This window comes from Ranitomeya variabilis, chromosome 5 (genome assembly GCF_051348905.1).
Source record: "Ranitomeya variabilis isolate aRanVar5 chromosome 5, aRanVar5.hap1, whole genome shotgun sequence".
Taxonomy (NCBI): Eukaryota; Metazoa; Chordata; class Amphibia; order Anura; family Dendrobatidae; genus Ranitomeya; species Ranitomeya variabilis.
In genome coordinates, this window is record NC_135236.1 from 37,716,491 (window position 1) to 37,740,039 (window position 23,549).

At 42.7% G+C, this 23,549-nt stretch overlaps 2 non-coding genes across 2 annotated transcripts; one reads left to right on the top strand and one right to left on the bottom strand.

Moving 5' to 3' along the window:
- The first annotated feature begins 14,717 nt into the window (after nucleotides 1–14,717).
- On the top strand, nucleotides 14,718–14,789 carry TRNAQ-CUG (transfer RNA glutamine (anticodon CUG)). The gene has a single exon. It is a non-coding gene; the product is annotated as a tRNA-Gln (tRNA).
- A 3,569-nt stretch (nucleotides 14,790–18,358) lies between these two features.
- On the bottom strand, nucleotides 18,359–18,440 carry TRNAL-AAG (transfer RNA leucine (anticodon AAG)). Its single transcript has one exon. It is a non-coding gene; the product is annotated as a tRNA-Leu (tRNA).
- Between the last annotated feature and the right edge of the window lie 5,109 nt (nucleotides 18,441–23,549).

Consider the following 23,549-nt stretch of genomic DNA (forward strand, 5'->3'; position numbering starts at 1 on the left):
GTGCCTCATACCTGCGCAATAACGACCGATGAAAAACGTTATGAATAGAAAAGGATGCAGGGAGGTCCAAACGGAAGGAAACAGGGTTAAGAATCTCCAATATTTTATACGGACCGATGAACCGAGGCTTAAACTTAGGAGATGAGACCCTCATAGGGACAAAACGAGAAGACAACCACACCAAATCTCCAACACAAAGCCGAGGACCAACACGACGGTGACGGTTGGCAAAAAGCTGAGTCTTCTCCTGGGACAACTTTAAATTGTCCATCACCTGCCCCCAGATATGATGCAATCTCTCCACCACCGCATCCACTCCAGGACAATCCGAGGATTCCATCTGACCGGAGGAAAATCGAGGATGGAACCCCGAATTACAGAAAAACGGGGAAACCAAGGTGGCAGAGCTGGCCCGATTATTGAGGGCGAACTCCGCCAATGGCAAAAAAGCAACCCAATCATCCTGGTCAGCAGACACAAAACACCTCAGATATGTCTCCAGGGTCTGATTAGTCCGCTCGGTCTGGCCATTAGTCTGAGGGTGAAAAGCAGACGAAAAAGACAAATCTATGCCCATCCTAGCACAAAATGCCCGCCAAAATCTAGACACAAATTGGGTTCCTCTGTCAGAAACGATATTCTCAGGAATACCATGCAAACGAACAACATTTTGAAAAAACAGGGGCACCAACTCGGAAGAAGAAGGCAATTTGGGCAGGGGAACCAAATGAACCATCTTAGAAAAACGGTCACACACCACCCAGATGACAGACATCTTCTGAGAAACAGGCAGATCTGAAATAAAATCCATCGAGATGTGTGTCCAAGGCCTCTTAGGAATAGGCAAGGGCAACAATAATCCACTAGCCCGAGAACAACAAGGCTTGGCCCGAGCACAAACGTCACAAGACTGCACAAAGCCTCGCACATCTCGTGACAGGGAAGGCCACCAGAAGGATCTTGCCACCAAATCCCTGGTACCAAAAATTCCAGGATGACCTGCCAACGCAGAAGAATGCACCTCAGAGATGACTTTACTGGTCCAATCATCAGGAACAAACAGCCTATCAGGCGGACAACGATCCGGTCTATCCGCCTGAAACTCCTGCAAGGCCCGCCGCAGGTCTGGAGAAACGGCTGACAAGATAACTCCCTCCTTAAGAATACCTGTGGGGTCAGAGTTGCCAGGTGAATCAGGCTCAAAACTCCTAGAAAGGGCATCCGCCTTAACATTCTTAGAACCTGGTAGGTACGATACCACAAAATTAAACCGAGAAAAAAATAATGACCAGCGCGCCTGTCTAGGATTCAGGCGCCTGGCGGTCTCAAGATAAATCAAATTTTTGTGGTCAGTCAATACCACCACCTGATGTCTGGCCCCCTCGAGCCAATGGCGCCACTCCTCAAACGCCCACTTCATGGCCAAAAGCTCCCGATTCCCAACATCATAATTCCGCTCAGCGGGCGAAAATTTACGGGAAAAGAAGGCACAAGGCCTCATCACGGCGCAGTCAGAACTTTTCTGCGACAACACTGCCCCAGCTCCGATCTCAGAAGCGTCGACCTCAACCTGAAAAGGAAGAGTCACATCAGGCTGACGCAACACAGGGGCAGAAGAAAAACAGCGCTTAAGCTCCTGAAAGGCCTCCACAGCATCAGGGGACCAATTAGCAACATCAGCACCCTGTCTAGTCAAATCGGTCAATGGCTTAACGACATCCGAAAAACCAGAAATAAATCGACGATAAAAGTTGGCAAAGCCCAAAAATTTCTGAAGACTTTTAAGAGAAGAGGGCTGCGTCCAATCACAAATAGCTTGAACCTTGACAGGATCCATCTCAATGGAAGAGGGAGAAAAAATATATCCCAAAAAGGAAATTCTCTGAACCCCAAAAACGCACTTAGAACCCTTGACACACAGAGAATTAGACCGCAAAACCTGAAAAACCCTCTTAACTTGCCGGACATGAGAGTCCCAGTCATCCGAAAAAATCAGAATATCATCCAGATACACTATCATAAATTTATCCAAAAAATCGCGGAAAATATCATGCATAAAGGACTGGAAGACTGAAGGGGCATTAGAAAGACCAAAAGGCATCACCAAATACTCAAAGTGGCCCTCGGGCGTATTAAATGCGGTTTTCCACTCATCCCCCTGCCTGATCCGCACCAAATTATACGCCCCACGGAGATCAATCTTAGAGAACCACTTGGCCCCCTTTATGCGAGCAAACAAATCAGTCAGCAACGGCAATGGGTATTGATATTTAACCGTGATTTTATTCAAAAGCCGATAATCAATACATGGTCTCAAAGAGCCGTCTTTTTTTGACACAAAGAAAAAACCGGCTCCTAAGGGAGATGACGATGGACGAATATGTCCCTTTTCCAAGGACTCCTTTATATATTCTCGCATAGCAGTATGTTCAGGCACAGACAGATTAAATAAACGACCCTTTGGGTATTTACTACCCGGAATTAAATCTATAGCACAATCGCACTCACGGTGCGGAGGTAGTGAACCAAGCTTGGGTTCTTCAAAGACGTCACGATAGTCAGACAGGAACTCAGGGATTTCAGAGGGGATAGATGATGAAATGGACACCAAAGGTACATCCCCATGAGTCCCCCTACATCCCCAGCTCAACACAGACATAGCTCTCCAGTCAAGGACTGGGTTGTGAGACTGCAGCCATGGCAATCCTAGCACCAAATCATCATGTAGATTATACAGCACCAGAAAACGAATAGTCTCCTGGTGATCCGGATTAATACGCATAGTTACTTGTGTCCAGTATTGTGGTTTATTATTAGCCAATGGGGTGGAGTCAATCCCCTTCAGAGGAATAAGAGTCTCCAAAGGCTCTAAATCATACCCACAACGATTGGCAAAGGACCAATCCATAAGACTCAAAGCGGCGCCAGAGTCGACATAGGCGTCCGTGGTAATAGATGACAAAGAGCAAATCAGGGTCACAGACAAAATAAATTTAGACTGTAAAGTGCCAATGGAAACAGATTTATCAAGCTTTTTAGTACGTTTAGAGCATGCTGATATAACATGAGTAGAATCCCCACAATAGAAACACAACCCATTTTTCCGTCTAAAATTCTGCCGCTCGCTTCTGGACAGAATTCTATCACACTGCATGCTTTCTGGCGTCTTCTCAGTGGACACCGCCAGATGGTGCACTGGTTTGCGCTCCCGCAGACGCCTATCGATCTGAATGGCCATTGTCATGGACTCATTCAGACCCGCAGGCACAGGGAACCCCACCATAACATCCTTAATGGCATCAGAGAGACCCTCTCTGAAAGTAGCCGCCAAGGCACACTCATTCCACTGAGTAAGCACAGACCATTTACGGAATCTTTGGCAGTAAATTTCAGCTTCATCTTGCCCCTGCGATAGGGACATCAAAGTTTTTTCTGCCTGAAGTTCCAAATGAGGTTCCTCATACAGCAAGCCCAAGGCCAGAAAAAACGCATCCACATTGCGCAACGCAGGATCCCCTGGTGCCAATGCAAAAGCCCAGTCTTGAGGGTCGCCGCGGAGCAAGGAAATCACAATCCCAACCTGCTGTGCAGGGTCTCCAGCAGAACGAGATTTCAGGGACAAAAATAGCTTACAATTATTTCTAAAATTCTGAAAGCTAGATCTATTCCCTGAGAAGAATTCCGGCAAAGGAATTCTCGGCTCAGATACCGGAGCATGAATAATAAAATCTTGCAAATTTTGTACTTTCGTGGTGAGATTATTCAAACCTGCAGTTACACTCTGAAGATCCATTATTAACAGGTGAACACAAAGCCATTCAAAGATTATAAGGAGAGAGAAAAAAAAAAGAAAGACTGCAGCATAGACAGACTGGCAAGTGATCCAATTAAGAGCACAGAGAAAAAAAAAAAAAAAAAAAAAAAAAAAAAAACTCTCAGCAGACTTCTTATTTCTCTCCTTTCTCAGCCAAGGATTTTAACCCTTTAGTGGGCCGGTCAAACTGTCATGATCTCCATGGCCAGAGAACTAGCATAAGCCTCTATAGGAACAAGCTCTTGGAAGATGTAACTATACTGACCATGAACTAAACCTACCGCATCATCTAGAAGTAGCCAGGTAGCATGTCCTACTTTTTATCCCTATATGCCCAGCGCCGGCCGGAGAACTAAATAATGCTAGCAGAGGGAAATATAAGACCTGACTCACCTCTAGAGAAATGCCCAAAAAAAAAAAAGGAGACAGAAGCCCCCCACATATATTGGCGGTGATATGAGATGAAACAACAAACGCAGCAGGAAAATAGTTTTAGCAAATTTGAGGTCCGCTTTCTAGATAGCAGAAGACAGAAAGCATACTTTCATGGTCAGTAGAAAACCCTAACAAAACACATCCAGAAATTACTTTAGGACTCTGGCATTAACTCATAATACCAGAGTGGCAATTCCTGATCAACAAGAGCTTTCCAGACACAGTAACGAAACTGCAGCTGTGAACTGGAACCAAAATACAAAAACAAAACATGGACGAATGTCCAACTTATCTAGTAGATGTCTGGGAGCAGGAACAAGCACAGAGAGGCTTCTGATAACATTGTTGACAGGCAAGCATCTAACAGAGAAGCCAGGTTATATAGCGACACCCAGATCTAATCAGAACAGGTGAACAGGGAAGATGATGTCACAAGTTCAATTCCACCAGTAGCCACCGGGGGAGCCCAGAATCCAAATTCACAACAGTACAGCAACCTGACAGACAGGGGAACAAAGACAAGGGTAAAAGAAAATGTCAGTTACAAAAATATACTCTCACAAATAACAAAGGTATTCACCAGGGTGTGAAGGATGGGGGAAGAAAATAAGGCAGGTAAGGATGAGGAATTTCCAAGAGTACAAACCAAGCAACAGTCACACAATAAACTCTTCCAGCTCTCCAGACACCAACTCTCCAGATCTACCTCTGGCAAGTGCTAACTCTGACAAGGATCTGGCCAGAAAGCCTAGCTTTAATAGGAGAGAGGAGTGGCTAATCGATCACAGCTGAAAACAGGGATTTCCACATGGCTGATTAACCCCTGTCCTGCTAAAAGAAAACAAACATATTTAATACACTGGAGAAGTGCTTCTTCTCAGTGGTGAAGCGGGAGCCAACAGACGCTGTGGTCTTCTGGTACTGCTCTGTCATAGTATCTCCGTGACAGCAATCAAAAATGATAAACCAACATATACTTACCTGTCCGCCATAGTCAATTTAAGAACGAGTGTCCCACGACAATCTCACGTGTAGAACAGTCACATCTGGAGATGTGACTGCTCTACCCAGCCTCCGGCGATACATTGACAGGAAGTAATCGCTCCCGCAGTGTATCACTGAGTGGCCGCGAGAGTTCACCAGAATTCTCATGTCAATGTATTGCCAGAGGCTGGTTAGAGCAGTCACATCTCCCAATATGACTGTTCTACACGTGAGATCGCCGTGGGCATTATATGTTGGTTTATTATTTTATTTTTGTTGCAGGAGATGCGGGCATTAGGGATTAGGCATTCAGTAATATGGTAAATTAAGATTCAATAAATGTCATTTTTTTTCTCCTCTGACCTTGTTGAGCTTTACTATGATCATTTAACTGTGTTGCAGCCTGAATTTTGGTCTGTTCCACTATATGTATGCACTTGATTCCCTATTTTTCTATACCTCATACATGTCTTGTGGTACTCACCATTCATGCTATCTTTATATTTGTATGTTAATATCTGTAATAAAGATTTACTTTTTTATTATTTCTTTGTTAAGTGGTGTTTTTTGGATAATGTTTTATCCTTTTTTGATGTCATATTAATATCGGCATGCAGCTGTCTGCCTAGCATTTGCTTGTTCGATTTTATAGGGGGACCCCATGTCAATTTTTTTCTGGGTTTCCCCTATAAACTAGCCAGTAAAGGCTAAGCAAACAGCTGTGAGCTGATATTAATAGCTTGTGGACCTTTATGACTATTGGCTCCTTCCCAGAATATTAACATCTGCTCTCAGTCATCATCTTTACCTCTGCTGGCTAGAGCAGGGAAGAATGGATAACAGCCGGCTTCAGCACCACACGCAGGGGAATAACACTTACTGTAGCACTGCTTCCTGGCGGCTGTCCGTGTCCTGACCTGATGCGGCACACGGGCAGTACATGGTTGCTACACGTGTGCCACATGGATGTGTCACACGGACATGGATATCAAGACGTGTGAAACCGGCCTAATACTGTATGGCTGAGAAACATGACCCTACAACATTTCAAACACTTTTTCTCAGTTTTATAGATCACAAAAATGTAACCAGGCGATCTTATACTGTATGGCTGAGAAATGTTATGGACTCAACAGCATTGGTAACTGTTCTTATACAGATACTGGCTTTTGTCCAGATAATGAGGCTTATTTGAAATGCCCTATTCTACTATATAATTGTCTAAGGGGTACTTCCGTCTTTCTGTCTGTCTGTCTGTCCTTCTGTCTGTCTGTCAAGGATATTCATTGGTCGCGGCCTCTGTCTGTCATGGAATCCAAGTTGCTGATTGGTCGTGGCAAAACAGCCACGACCAATCAGCGACGGGCACAGTCCGGCGGAAAAATGGCCGCTCCTTCCTTCCCGCAGTCAGTGCCTGCTCCGTACTCCCCTCCATTCTGCCCTCACACAGGGTTAATGGCAGCGGTAATGGACCGTGTTATGCAGCGGTGTAATGCACTCCGTTACCGCTGCTATTAACCCTGTGTGACCTACTTTTTACTATTCATGCTGCCTATGCAGCATGAATAGTAAAACGATCTAATGTTAAAAATAATAATAAAAAAAAAAAATCGTTATATACTCACCGTCCGTCGGCCCCCGGATCGACAACAGGCCTTTCCCGCTCGCGACTCTCCGGTAACCGGTCCATGCTGCAATCTCGCGAGATGATGATGTAGCGGTCTCGCGAGACCACTACGTCATCATCTCGCGACACCGCAATGCACTCTTGAGACCGGAGCGCACGAGCAGCGTCGGTAACCGTTTCGCTTGAATCCGGGGGCTCCGGAAGGTGAGTATATAACTATTTTTTATTTTATTTCTTTTTTTAACAGGGATATGATGCCCACATTGCTATATACTATGTGAGCTGGGCAATATACTACATGGGCTGGGCAATATACTATGTCACTGGGCAATATACTAAATGGGCTGTGCTATATACTACGTGGCTGGGCAATATACTACATGGGCTGTGCTATATACTACGTGGCTGGGCAATATACTACATGGGCTGTGCTATATACTACGTGGCTGGGCAATATACTACATGGGCTGGGCAATATACTACATGGGCTGTGCTATATACTACGTGGCTGGGCAATATACTACATGGGCTGTGCTATATACTACGTGGCTGGGCAATATGCAACGTGGGCTGCGCAATATACTACGTGGGCTGCATAATGTACAACGTGGGCTGCGCAATGTACAACGTGGGCTGCGCAATGTACTACGTGGGCTGCGCAATTTACTACGTGGGCTGCGCAATATACAACGTGGGCTGCGCAATATACTATGTGGGCTGCGCAATGTACAACGTAGGCTGCGCAATGTACAACGTGGGCTGCGCAATGTACTGCATGGGCTGCGCAATGTACTGCATGGGCTGTGCCCCATGTGCAATATACTACGTGGGCTGTGCTATACACTACACATACATATTCTAGAATACCCGATGCGTTAGAATCGGGCCACCATCTAGTTACCTATAATGATGGATGGCTCATACATGACAGCACTTTCTATCTAATGTGTCCCCCTACTTCCTTACAGATTGTAGCTTGTGAGCAGAACTTCGTTCCTCCTGTAACTGTTGATGTGTCACTCTGTAATGCCTTTATTGTCTGTACATGTCCCGCTAAAGTGCTGCAGAATTTGTTTTATAGGAGAGTGATGCTGCATAAATAATAAAAATAATATTACACTTTATTTATGTTGTTAAAAATTAAAAACACACCTGGCCCGTACGGGGATCGAACCCGCGCGACCTTGGCGTTATTAGCACCACGCTCTAACCAACTGAGCTAACCGGCCATATGGTGGTTTTCTATTCCAGTCTCTTTGGGGCCGTGGGTTTGAATCCCAGCGCTGTCAGGAGACTTTATTTTGGGCTGGGTATTTTTTCTACAGTACAACATGGTCTGTGTCATATATTTCGCCTTATGAAGTACATGTTCCCCCCCAAAAAAGATCAGTTGGCAGCAGATTGTAATTCAGCACCTTTGAACGTTCAACCGCTCTACCTGATATTTCTCAACAGTATTTCATTTGCTGAAGGAGTTGTCCGGTCGGTGGAAAAATTGCACCTTGGCTAATGTGATTAAAAAATACACGTGTTAAATAGATGATTAAGAAAAATTACAAAAGATTTCATCACATTCTTATTCACTCCTTTGTGTCCTTGATGTTCTCTCATCCTTTGCCTTCTTGACTCAATGAAAACTTTTTCTACTCTTTTCTATTTCGAGATGTCATCACATTAATTGACCAAAACAGTTTGGATAATGAAACAGGAGAAAGATCATCTGGGGGGGGGGGATTATGTGATATCTCCATTGGTCACTGATTCAGATAATATTTCGATACTAATCTGTGGAAGGGTACTTTTCTCCCTGTCGGTGCGGCAAAAGACCAGAAAATCAAAGAAGGGCTCAAGCATAATGGCATTTAAAGTTTTTAATAAAATATTACATAAAAATGATTAACAAATGGGGAACCAGCAGGTGGCGCCACAACACAAAAAACAGAAAGAGCGGGAGATAAGGAGAAAACTTAGTAATAATAATAATTCCAAGCAAGGGAAGTAAGAAGCAAAATTCACTATCATGTCACATGCACAATAAAAACATGATATCGTTAGGATGGCAGATTATATAAATACAATATGAAACAATGTCTTAAGAATGAATACACATATATACAAAAATAAGTATGTAGTGTGCATTTACAAAAATGGACTGAACCTACAACATAATGCACAACTCAAGAAAATACTGAGAAAGTTTCTTTATTAACAATCATAAAATTTCATATAACATATACAAAAGGGAAAGAAAAAACAGGTGGAAAAAGAAGTGCAGGGCCGCACAAGGACCAATGATGGTAAGTATAATAGCCAGTCCGGACAATATTATATCCAATTATATCATTTAATAAATAATAAATTAACCATATTATGTTTCTTATATATATAACAAAGGGACTGGCTAGATGAATAAATATCTATATATAGAGGTTAAGTGTCAGATTTCTCATTTAATTGTCACCAATTATGTCTATCAATATACTGGGAAGATGTGGTTTATTCGTATAACACCATAGTGTCTAGTGGAGTATAATCACAGCAAAGTAAAATTGCCCATGTACCAGCATAATGCAATTGGCATATAACATGCTGTGATTCAATGATATCCCTCCAGTATTCATAGATACAAGGGCCCATATAATGGACTGAAAAGCAAAAAGTAAGAAACTAAAGCAAGGAATAAGAAATAAGGTACTTAACCATATAGAAGGTCCTGTGACAGCGCGCACCCGCCCGACGCGCGTTTCGCCTGAGCTTTCCCTCGTCAAAGCTCAGGCGAAACGCGCGTCGGGCGGGTGCGCGCTGTCACAGGACCTTCTATATGGTTAACACTAGAACTACTGATGGAGTCATTTTGACTCCTTTCGTTTTTTATTTCTCTTCTGTGACTACATTTTTCAGAATTCCGGCTTGAAACTCGGTGACTTTTCCTCAAATATGATGTGAAAAAAGATTTTGTGAGAATAAATAATTTTGGTAAAAAATTTGCGCGTTTTTTTCAAAATTTACCAAGAACTACTGAGAACTACTATATTTTGAGGTAATGCTGAACAAAATAGCTTGTTTACTCTAGGCTCTTATCTTATGCTAATGAAGGGTGGTGTTTTTCTTAGGGTACCGTCACATTAAGCGACGCTGCAGCGATAGCGACAGCAATGCCGATCGCTGCAGCGTCGCTGTGTGGTCGCTGGAGAGCTGTCACACAGACCGCTCTCCAGCGACCAGCGATGCCGAGGTCCCCGGGTAACCAGGGTAAACATCGGGTTGCTAAGCGCAGGGCCGCGCTTAGTAACCCGATGTTTACCCTGGTTACCAGCGTAAAAGTTAAAAAAACAAACAGTACATGCTCACCTGCGCGTCCCCCAGCCTCTGCATCCTGACGCTGACTGAGCTCCGGCCCTAACAGCAGAGCGGTGACGTCACCGCTGTTGCTTTCACTTTCAGTTTAGGGCCGGCGCTCAGTCAGTGTCAGGAAGCAGAGGCTGGGGGACGCGCAGGTGAGTATGTACTGTTTGTTTTTTTAACTTTTACGCTGGTAACCAGGGTAAACATCGGGTTACTAAGCGCGGCCCTGCGCTTAGTAACCCGATATTTACCCTGGTTACCATTGTAAAATATCGCTGGTATCGTCGCTTTTGCTGTCAAACACGGCGATACACGGCGACCTAGCGACCAAATAATGTGCAGACCTTCTAGCAGCGACCAGCAATTTCACAGCGGGATCCAGATCGCTGCTGCGTGTCAAATACAGCGATATCGCCATCCAGGTCGCTGCAACGTCACGGATTGCTGGCGATATCGCCTAGTGTGACGGTACCTTAAGGTCCTAGCAGGAGACAGTATTCTGGATAGTAACTTTACTTTCAGTTCAGCTGAAGAGACAAAGAGAACAGACGCAGACATACGAGCTCTGAAGACTCATACAGGTATGAATTGTTATGAAATAGTTTAGCTGTCTGTCAACTGATTCAGCCCACCTACTTTTGAAGGTGGCAGAACAGTTATTATTTCTTTTAGTTTTGATTTCATTTCTATTTTTCAGCAGGGAACTATATAGAATTATGGAATTTGTGAGGAATATGGAGAGGAGACGTTTGATAAAGCCTCAGGATATTCTGGCTACTTTGCAATCCATACCGGAGGATGAATCGGAATCCGAATTGCAGGAACATGTATTTGATTCTGACAGTGATGAAGATTTCATTCCTCAGAACATATCAACTGAATCTGAAGACTCAGAAGGAACAAATCCAGAAGGTAAGTAGTTATGTGTATTTATTTGTTCTTCCACACACTGAGTTAGGGCCTGTGCACACTAGCAGAATTCTGGCTGAATAGCCATCTGGATATTCTTGCCGCAATACAGGCCGTACCTGCCCGCTCATGCCTGAAGCTCTGCTCCGAACCCCGGGCTGGAGCCGCTGTCAAGGACAGAGCAGCGCTTGCTTACGCGCGAGCACGGCTCCGTCCCAGACAGCGGCTCCAGCCCGGGGTTCGGAGCGGAGCTTCAGGTATGAAACTCCGCTCTGTACCTGAGCGGGCAGGTACGGGCCGGATTGTGGTGAGAATATCCGGTCGGATATTCCGCCGCTAATCCAGCCAGTGTGCACATACCCTTACAAAACAAAAATTCTAAATATTCATCAACTTTTTTCCAGATATTCCAAGCACATCAACTGGGGATCGGGCTCATGCAGTTATGTTGCCTCGTGACCATCCTCCTGGTCGTGGACAGAAAAAAATCAGCAAAACGTCCCAGAAATGAAAGAACAACAGATAACGATGGCGGCGAAGGTAATGCAACAACAAACACCAGAGAAGGCGAATCTGAAGGAATACTAGTTTCAGCGGATGGTATTCAATGGAAACCTGTTGAAATTGGACAACACTTGCCTGGTAGGCGTGACAGCCAAAATATTCTTCGAGAAGCACCTGGCCCTACAGGATACGCCAGAAGAAATATCATTATCGATAGTCCTTTGAGCGCATGGCGTTTATTTTTTGATTCATATATATTGACACATATAAATAACTGTACGCTTGCAGAAGCATGCAGGAACAATAATTTACAGTTTACTCTATCTGATGAGGAGCTAGATGCATTCATTGCGATATTCTATGCTCGTGGAATATCTGGCACGAACCGTCACTCGATTAGCAGTATTTGGTGTAATGACTGGGGAATACCATTTTGCAAAGCGACAATGTCTAGGGACCGCTTTGTTGAAATTATGAGGTTTCTCAGATTTGATGAGAAATGTACTCGATCGGAGAGACTGCAAACGGACAAGTTTGCTCTATTTTCTACTGTGTGGGACAGGTTTATTGAAAATTGTATTGCGTGTTACAAACCTGGCCCATACATAACGGTGGATGAGCAACTTTTCCCAAGCAAAACTAGGTGTCCATTCACGCAGTACATGCCTTCCAAACCAGATAAATATGGCCACAAATATTGGCTAGCTGTTGATAAGGAGAGCAAATATCTGGCAAATGGCTTCCCTTATCTAGGCAAAGATGACACACGCCGTGCTGAGGACCGTTTAGCTGACCATGTGGTAATGAAGTTATTGGACCCGTTTTTGAATAAAGGTCGCAATGTTACAACTGATAATTATTTTACTTCAGTAAAATTAGCTAAACAGCTAAAAAGCAAAGGAACAACCATCGTGGGAACACTGAATAAGATAAGGCGAGAAGTGCCTAAAGAAATAAAATCCATGAAAGAGGAATTGTACAACACTAAAGTGTTTAGAAATGAAGACCATTTTACACTTACAGTATATCAAAGAAAGCCCAACAAAAATGTTGTCATTTTGAGTTCCGTCCATCCAGATGTTGTTGTTGCGTCTGATTCCGCTAAAAAAACTCCAGAAACGGTAAAGTTTTACAATGAAACAAAATATGGAGTAGATGTAGTGGATCAGATGGCACGAAAACATACCACACGAACATCCACAAGGAGATGGCCTGTTCATGCATTTGAAAATGCCTTAGACTTTGCGGGTATAAATGCATGTATAATATTCAAGGAGATTACCCACCAAAAAATGTCACGCAAGGCATTTTTGCAAACGCTTGTGAGAGAGTGGAGTGGTCCTTATGTCAGATAGGGAAAAGGGTTCCACGTCCCAAGTTTCAACATGTTCAGAAGTGATGGTTCAAACAAAATTTTGCCAGATCAAAGAAAAGTGCAAGAAAAATAGATCTGTCGGCAATTGTAAGACTTGTGGTAAGTCTTTGTGTGGGCAATGTACTGCCATAAATCAAAGGCAATGCCTAAAATGCGAAACACCAAATGTTTAGAAGGTGAATTCTGTGCCATATTTTCATTTTTATGCTCCTCCACCTACATTTTCTCTGCTTTTTGTTCTTCAGTTGTTGTTTATATGTGTGCACTTGAATAAAAAAAAATGTTTGAAAAACGTCTATTATAATTATTGTTATTTTCTGTAGAAAAATAAGAAAAGCAGAAAAAAAACAATCAAAAGCATTACTGTTGGATCTCACAATAATAATACATTACAAAAAATATAATTATTAATAAATAACCACAAATGAAACTCTAAAAATAAACGAAAACAAGCAAGGAGTCAAAATGACTCCTTTCAGTAGTTCTAGGCGGGGTCACGAGTCCAGTAGTCCTAGTGTTAAGTACCTTATTTCTTATTCCTTGCTTTAGTTTCTTACTTTTTGCTTTTCAGTCCATTATAGGGGCCCTTGTATCTATGAATACTGGAGGGATATCATTGAATCACAGCATGTTATATGCCAATTGCATTATGCTGGTACATGGGCAATTTTACTTTGCTGTGATTATACTCCACTAGACACTATGGTGTTATACGAATAAACCACATCTTCCCAGTATATTGATAGACATAATTGGTGACAATTAAATGAGAAATCTGACACTTAACCTCTATATATAGATATTTATTCATCTAGCCAGTCCCTTTGTTATATATATAAGAAACATAATATGGTTAATTTATTATTTATTAAATGATATAATTGGATATAATATTGTCCGGACTGGCTATTATACTTACCATCATTGGTCCTTGTGCGGCCCTGCACTTCTTTTTCCACCTGTTTTTTCTTTCCCTTTTGTATATGTTATATGAAATTTTATGATTGTTAATAAAGAAACTTTCTCAGTATTTTCTTGAGTTGTGCATTATGTTGTAGGTTCAGTAATGTCTTAAGAATGTATTATAGAATGTATTAACAGGATAAAAGTATGTAAAGGGTTATATGATACCACAAGCCTACTGTTTTCAATATGTTGTATGACAGACCGAGCCCGAAACAACAGAGACAGCCAAGTAAATGAATAAGAAAGTGCTGAGATGAAAATCAGAGTAACAGAATAGACATTACAGCCTGCAGGATGCGGTGCCAAACCCCGACGCGCGTTCAAGCACAAAGCATACATCTGAGGGTTGTATCAAACCTGCAGAGGAGACTCTATATGTGCACAGCTGACCAATTATAAACAATGAAAATGCTGAGGAACATGAAACCTAAAGTAAAAATCATATGAATGAATGTGAGAAAGAAAATCAATCTAAATTAACATATGATAAATATAGTAAAAATATGAATGCATGTGAATATATCAAAAGATATGAAAACAAAGTAAAAATAAAATGTTAAGGAGTGCGGAATCACAAAACATTAATGGAGATCAAAATATTTAAATACATAAAATAATGAAAAGTAGTGAAAATAGAAGAAAAATCCATAAATAAATATGTATGGATGCATATATTGATATATAGGAATTTCTTATCACAATGCACACGTGCAGACAAAACCATATATCAATAGCTTCGAGACCAGGAGCAGTGGGACGGTTCCATGGTGTAATGGTTAGCACTCTGGACTCTGAATCCAGCGATCCGAGTTCAAATCTCGGTGGGACCTGTGGCTTTTGGTTAATTTCTTAACTTTATAATTTGTTGATTTTTTTTTATTCACAAGTTGATAATTTCACGGCAAACCACAGATAACATGAGCAATTCGAAATATAGTTTATGAGTCTGTAAAATAAATCGCGAGAGGCCATAGTGATAAAACTGATGCAGAAAAACTGTAGAAAAAGTAATGATGGCTGGACTATGCATGACCAGCAGTTTCTACCTATTGAGTCCCCCTATTTCCTTAAAGTTTGTAGTTCATGATCAAGACCCTCGTTCTCCCATATTTAATAATGCTACGTCCATAAAAGCCCAATATTTTCAAATCTAAAACATATTAACAAGATCGGTAAATGGCGTAATCTAATTTTGCAAGAAGCAATCAAAGCACTGTATCTACCCCATAATGGCAGATATGGCGGTAAATGCACTTTTTTCACAATTTAGCCTCATTTGGATTTTTTTTGTCTTAGTTTCCAGATTGCCCTCATGTCGTGCATCATCGGGCCCCTCTCTTTCCCTCCTGTAATCAAGTGCATACCCAGAGCTAGGGAGAGCACAGCATGTAGTGTGCTGGAGTTCATAGAGTGGACGTGGACAGGGAGAGGCGCAGACCAATGAACGCTTTCCCCACCAGACTAATGAGAGCGCTCACTGACTGCCATCTCTGTCCTCCTGCATCGTGTGTGCTCACTTGTAGTCAGGGGACAACAGTTGAGGAAGAGAAGGACTAGCCTTGTGTCTTCTGCTCCCTCCACCGTTTTATTACCAGCAGGCTGCAGCATCTCACTGAGAAGAGGCTCACTGCACAGGAGGCTGATATCAGTTCTCTCTGCTGCATTCCCTTCCCCCACAGTGGGTTCTGGAGCCCTCGCCAGCTGAACTATGTGGCCGACCTCCTCCAGGGCTCATCTGAACACTGAGACATTAGTATGTGTGTTTGTTTATGTACATATGTGTGGGTGTGTATGTACGTCTATCTGTTTGCTTGTACAGTATATGCATGTGTGTATCTATTTATGGTTTTAGGTATCGGGATTCTCCCGCTGTGCAGGATAGATCCCAAGCATCATCTGGTGCTGCCGTCCCCCATTCTGGTCCGTCCGCTGGGATGGCTGCTCAGAGCAGGCGTCGGTCCCAGCGTCTTGCTCAGGCCTGTGGTGTAGGTTTGGTTACTGCTGGCTCCTCAGCCAAGCCTATGGTAACCAGTGATACACAGGAGCAGCCTTCCACGCTGGAGTCCAAGTCCAGAGATCACCTTACTGAGCATGTCTGTGTTGTGGCGTCTTCTCATTGGTGGCCAGACGTTACCTGCTCTGGTGATGTGGCAGCCGGCTGGGGGTGAGTGTTTGTGGTGGAGCCTAGGGTGAATAAGGCTCTCAGAGGTGCACGTGGGTGTGCTAGTATTGTTCATGTTTGGAGTGTGGAGCCTCTAAGTACATGTTGGCAGGCAGGTTGCGCGCTTATGCGGTTTTGAACCTTTGGCTCAGCGCCTGAGTCTCTAGTCTGCTACATGCAGGCACAGGTTCAGTACTGTCAGGACCGGGGTAACTAGCCGCTCCGCTCACCATCTGCTTCACTTGTGTGTGCGATTTTCACAGTTCAGTTACAGCGCAAGGTCAACCCTTATACTATACCTCTCTACAATGGCTGCAGGGTGTGGTCCTAGCGTCATCTGAGGCCGTTCTCTAGATGCAGCATCTGCTTCATTCATGTGTGCGGTTAGCACAGTGTAGTTGCAGAGCAAGCTCTCCCCACGTGCTGTCCTCCCTGTGACGTTTAACAGGGCACAATATTATCACTCAGTGCTCCACCTCTCTGTGAAGTAACAGAGCCTGGTATTCTGCGTCCTGTTCATACTGTGTGGCGGTAACTCAGCATGTTTAAGGTAACGCTCTCTCCTTCGCTCCTTCATTGTTCACGTTAGCAGCAGTTATTCATCTCTGCACGGTGGACCCCGGGTTGTGACTGCACTTTAATTTATATTTTATTTAGTGCAATCCGCCAACACTAACACACGGTGTATGCGTATGTATATGTGTGTATAGTATGTGTATACTTTGTGTGTGTATGTATGTACGGTATATGTATGGTGTGGGTATGTATGTACGGTATATGTATGGTGTGGGTATGTATGGTATATCAGAATATGTATGTACGGTGTATGTGTGTATTTATGGTAAGGATGTGTTTGCAGGTAAGTACAGTACATGTGTGTATGTATGGTGTATGTACTGTATATGTATGTTTGGTATATGTATGTCCTGTATTTGTATGTTTTTCTGTGCATGTATGTATGGTATATGTATGTATGGTATATGTATGTACGATATGTGTACAGTATGTGTATCTGTGTGTATGTACTGTGTATGTACGGTATGTGTATATATTGTATCTGTGTGTATGTACGGTATGTGTATCTATGTGTGTATGTACGATATATGTAAGGTAAGTGTATCTGTGTGTACATACGGTGTATGTATGGTATATATACATATATGTGTCTATGTACGATATATGTATGTACTGTGTGTATATGTATGGTATGTGTGTGCACTGTATATGTATTTGTATCTGTGTGTGTGTACAGTATGTGTATGTACTGTAGATGTATCTCTGTGTGTATGTACGGTGTATGTACGATATATGTATGTACTGTGTGTATGTATGGTATTTGCATGTATGGTATATGTATGTGTATGCACTGTATATGTGTGTGTATCTGTGTGTTTGTACAGTTTATGCATGTGTATCTGTTGTATGTACGGTATATGTATGCACTGTACCTGTGTGTATGAACAGTATTTATATGCACTTTATACGTATGTACTGTATCTGCATGTGTATGCATGGTGTATGTACGGTATATGTATGTGTGTATGTACGGTATATGTATGTATGTACGGTATATGTATGGTATCTGTGTATGTACGGTATGTGTATGTACTGTATATGTAAGTGTATCTGTGTGTATGTACGGTATATGTACTGTATCTGTGTGTATGTACGGTATATGTACTGTATCTGTGTGTATGTACGGTATATGTATGTGTGTATGTACGGTATATGTATGTGTATCTGTGTATGTACGGTATATGTATGTGTATGTATGGTATATGTATTGTATCTGTGTGTATGTACGGTATATGTATGTGTATGTATGGTATATGTACAGTATGTGTGTATGTACGGTATATGTATGTATGTATGTATGTATGGTATATGTACAGTATGTGTGTATGTACGGTATATGTATGCGTATCTGTGTATGTATGTACGGTATATGTATGTGTGTATGTATAAATAAATATGTCCAATATATAAAAATACTTTTAATGGAAAAAGGAGTGCAATTTAAAATGTTTTCTAGCAGACCTTTGTGGTCATAAAATAAAAAAATAAATAATATTTATCTCTACATTTTCATATAAATAATTTTATATTTAAAAAGATTGGCAGGAAAACACATATAACATTACCAATTAGAAATTATTGATGAAGATGGTAAATAAATCATGCGAGGACTGTACTGTTAAAAGAAAAACAAAAGAAACAACAACCCAGAAAAAAAACACCTGGCAGCGGTGGGATTCGAACCCACGCCCCCGAAGAGACTGGAGCCTTAATCCAGCGCCTTAGACCGCTCGGCCACGCTACCTGATATGAGCCATTAAGATGTTGTGAAAGAGCAGGAGATCAAGAAAAATGAGGACAAAAATGCTATGTCAGCAATAAATTTTCTCCATTCTTCCAATCGTTTCAGTTTCCAATAGTCGTATTATTTCCTGCATTAGGCAGTGGGACTATGGAAGGTTCAAGGGGTGAAGGCAGAGCTAGGGTGGAGCCCAGGCAGAGTCTCAAGAGGGCCTGAAATTTTGCCAGTATGATGGCAACCCTGCTTGTGTCCTTGAATTTCTGTCATCCTTTGCCTTCTTGACCCAAAATAAACTTTTTCTACTCTTTTCCAGATCACGATTTTATCCCTTTTGTTGGCCAAAACAGTTTTCATTATAAAACAGGAGAAAGATCATCTGGGGGATCATGTGATAACTTCATTGGGCACTTATTCAGATGATATTTTGACACTAATCTGCCCGTCGGTGTGGCAAAAGACCAGAAAATCCAAAAAAGGGTAACAAATGGGTGGCACAGCGCCACAAAAAAATAAACAAAAAGAGCAGGAGATAAAGCAAAAAGCTCACTTAGTAATAAGAATTCTAAACAATGGAGGTAAGAAAGAATGTATTGACAGGATGAAAGTATGGAAAGGGTTATATGATAACAATCAGTGTGCTTACCTAAACTGAAAATCATATCAGTGAATGTGAGAAAGAAAATCAATCTAAATTAAAATATGATAAATATAATAAAAATATGAATGCATGTGAATATATCAATAGATATGAAAGAAAATTAAATATAAAATGTGAAAGAGTGTGGAATGACAAAACATTAATGTAGATCAAATGTGTGCACAAAATATATAAATACTAGTTATGGGTGAATACATTATTCGTTACTCCCACGAATAGTACGGTGTTCGAGCTAGTCGTTACTCGGAGAGTAATTTGGTATTTGCGTCGGTATATTCGAGTGACCAGCCCAGCATTTTTGTTGCTTCATTTTCAGCCAATGAACACGCTGGGCTGGCTTGCCAATCACAGTATTTCCGGTGCCAATTTAGGTGTGGCCTTACTGTGATTGGATGGCCATCCATCGTCATAGAGACTATTTAAAGACTGCCAGCACTATCTTGCGCATATTATGAGCATAGTTTCAGCGTAGGGAGAGTGATAGGAGCTTATAGCAAGTGTTATTTATTCCAAAAAGCTCTTTTAAGAGCTGAAGATTGTGAAGAGATTACTTGTTTGTAAGGCTAGTTTCACATTTGCGTTCGAATCTGCAGCGTTTAATCCGCATCCGCAAGTGCAAGAAAAAAAGCATAGAAACATGTACAAACACGGCGTTTTTTAGACGCATGCGGTTAATAAAACGCCGCGTTTTCATGTTTTTCCATGCGTTTTGTCATGTGTGTGCGTTTTTGTGCACATGGTGAAAAATTTTACAGGAGAAAAATCTAGATAACCAGACACCGCCAATGTAACTACAGAGGGCGTGTATTATGGGATCTCTATATATAGACCCTAGGACTGCTGAAATCTTAACAGTGTGCTACTGTATCCTGTGTCATGATGGATCCTCACATGGAGAGCTTTTATTTCAACCTGGATTTAAGCATCAAGCTGTTTCTTGCCTGTGCTTTTGCTTGGGAGCAAGACAGAAATTGCAAAAGATGGAGACGGAGACGGTGTAGGCATTTTTGGAGACACCCCATTATCGAACTACGTGAGAGCCATGGAGCCTATCACACGCTGTAATGCAAACCCGGACAAATTCCAGGAATATACAAGGATGTCGCAAAACTCTTTCCGGGATTTGCTTGCTCATGTCCAAGGAGCCATCCGGAGACAGGACACCCAGCTCCGTAGAGCTATTCCGCCAGAGGAACGTCTGTTGGTTACATTAAGGTACGTAACAATTCTAAACAAATGCCAGTCCTAATTTTGGTTGTTCTGACATGTATTCTTTGTATTTTCCTTTATGTCTTTAGCAGAACAACACCATAAATAGAATTGATTGTAATTTTTTTTTTCTTCCAGATTTCTGGCAACCGGAGAGAGTTTATCATTCCTCCACTTCCAATACCGGCTTGGAATTTCCACCCTGTCCAGAATAGTTGCGGACACCTGTTGGGCTTTATGGGATGTTCTTCAGGATGAGTTTATACCCCTACCCACCGTGGACATGTGGATTGAAATTGCTGAAAAATTCTGGAGTGTGTGTGATTTCCCCAACTGTTTGGGAGCGGTGGATGGAAAGCACATCCGCATTATCAAACCAGCCAGAACAGGATCGGAGTACTTCAATTATAAAAAATATTTTTCTGTTGTGCTCATGGCAATAGCCGATGCAGACTGTCGCTTCATTGCCATGGACATTGGAGCTTTTGGCCGTGGCAACGATTCCCAGACTTTTAAGAAATCAGATATGGGCCGCCATGTGTATGGCAAAAATTTTAATTTTCCACGGCCACGACCTCTTCCCAACACTCAAGGTCCACCGATGCCATTTGTTATGGTTGGGGATGAGGCCTTTCAGATGTGTGAAAACCTACTGAATCCATATTCCAGTCGGGACTTGAACCACACTAAAAGAATCTTTAACTACAGACTGACCAGGGCCCGAAGAACAGTAGAGTGTAACTTTGGCACATTCTTGCATCAGCCATTAATCTAAAAATGGAGACAGTAGACGAGGTGGTCAAAGCCTGTGTGGTTCTGCACAATTACATAATGGCTAAGGAGCGACCCACCATTGAACTGGATGAACCAGTTGCAAACCCATTGACAGATTACCAGCATCACCCATTGCAGTCAACTGCTGAAGTTGGCGACATGCGGGACCAATTTGCTGCCTTTTTTGATTCTGATATTGGACGTGTGGCATGGCAGGACAATATAGTGTAAAATGTCCTGTTGGGTTCGGGTCTGCACCTGTTATGTTTAAAATGTTACTAATATTTGTTGTTAATAAACATTATATTTTTGGTATCACTATTTCTGACACATGTCCAGGTGAGCATAGATATACCTTGAATTATTATTATTATTTATTTATATAGCACCATTAATACCATGGTGCTGTACATGATAAAGGGCTTGTATGACCGCCATCGTCCCTTCAGTTTGTGTGAAATAGATTAAGTACACATAAGAGAAAATGGAGGTTATACAAGGCAGTTCTCTACTCACCAGGTCAGGTGTCCTAACTAATGAGTTTTTGGACACCTGACCTGTTGAGTATAGTTCTGCATTGTATTGCCACCATTTTCTCTTCAGTCTGCAACACTAGTCAGAGACTAAGCAGAAGGAAGAGATTATGGATAAAATACAAGTATACATTTTTTAGCCCACCTCATATCTCTATACTAAAGACACACAAAACTGCAGTGTTGTACTTGCTAACTACTGGAGCTATGAAGTGGGCCAAAAATAAAGTGTGTTTTGCAGTTTTTTATTTGGCGCACGGTGTGTGCTGCCGGTGGCAAAATACACAATGAACCAAACCTTTTCGGGGGCAAAAAAAAATATTATTTATTTTTTTAACAAATAAAAAAATTAACTGCGCCTGCTTGGGGTAGAGTGCTGGAAATGGGGGGTATGTAGCTATGAAGCTTGACTGACTGGACGACGCAGGGGTGGCAGGAGAAGGGGCAATTAAATTACTGGGATCGGGGATGGGGCTTGACACATGAGAGGGCTGAGACACACTGGAAGGGTGAGACAAACCTGACATTACAGACACATTGGGAGGTGAGGGGGGAGGAATAGATATAGTCCGCTGTTTTTTTCCCTTTTGTTTTTTTCCCTTTTTGGGATCGGCGCTGCAGTCTGGGGAGCCTCTGCGGGCTCATTTCTTGTGGCCTGGTCATAGTGGCCAAACTGTCAGTCTCTTTGTCCCGCTGCTGCTGCTGCATGGTTGCGGTTGGAGGTTGGAAGGCCATGCCAGGGTCCTGCTGCTGCATCATGGTGGCGGAGTAGAAGGACATGCCAGGGTCCTGCTGCTGCATCGTGGTGGCAGAGTGGAAGGACATTATTATTATTTTAGTATTATACATTTTTATAGCGCCATTTATTCCATGGCACTTTACATGTGAAATACGGGGCAAATATATATAGACAAATACATTAAACATGAGCAAAAAAACAAGGCACAAGGGTACATAAAGAGGGAGGACCTTGCCCGTGAGGGCTCACAGTCTGCAGGGGATGGGTGATGATACACTAGGAGAGGGTAGAGCTGGTTGTGCGGCGGTTCAGCAGGTTCAGGATCACTGCAGGCTGTAGGCTTGTCGGAAGAGGTGAGTCTTCAGGTTCTTTTTGAAGGTTTCTATGGTAGGCGAGAGTCTGATGTGTTGGGGTAGAGTATGGGGGAAGCACGGGAGAAGTCTTGGATGCAGTTGTGGGAAGAAGAGATGCCAGGGTCCTGCTGCTGCATCGTTGTGGTGGAGCAGAAGGACATGCCAGGGTCCTGCTGCTGCATCGTGGTGGCGGTGCGGAAGGCCAAGCCAGGGTCCTGCTGCTGCATCATGGTGTCCGTGGATGAGGTCCAAGCAGGAGCAGCAGTTGTCATGGTCGTTGGGGTGGGCTGTCCTACAGCACTCGGCATGGTGGTGGTGCTGTAGTGGTGTCCGGCAGTGCTAGGAATGGAGGTGGCCGGAGGAGGAGGTGTGATGGTGTGGGGGTGCTTTGCTGGTGACACTGTTGGGGATTTATTCAAAATTGAAGGCATACTGAACTAGCATGGCTACCACAGCATCTTGCAGCGGCATGCTATTCCATCCGGTTTGCATTTAGTTGGACCATCATTTATTTTTCAACAGGACAATGACCCCAAACACACCCCCTGGCTGTGTAAGGGCTTTTTGACCAAGAAGGAGAGTGATGGGGTGCTACGTCAGATGACCTGGCCTCCACAGTCATCAGTCCTGAACCCTATCAAGATGGTTTGGGGTGAGCTGGACCTCAGAGTGAAGGCAAAAGGGCCAACAAGTGCTAAGCATCTCTGGGAACTCCTTCAAGATTGTTGGAAGACCATTCCTGGTGACTACCTCTTGAAGCTCATCAAGAGAATGCCAAGAGTGTGCAAAGCAGTCATCAAAGCAAAAGGTGGCTACTTTGAAGAACCTAGAATATAAGACATAATT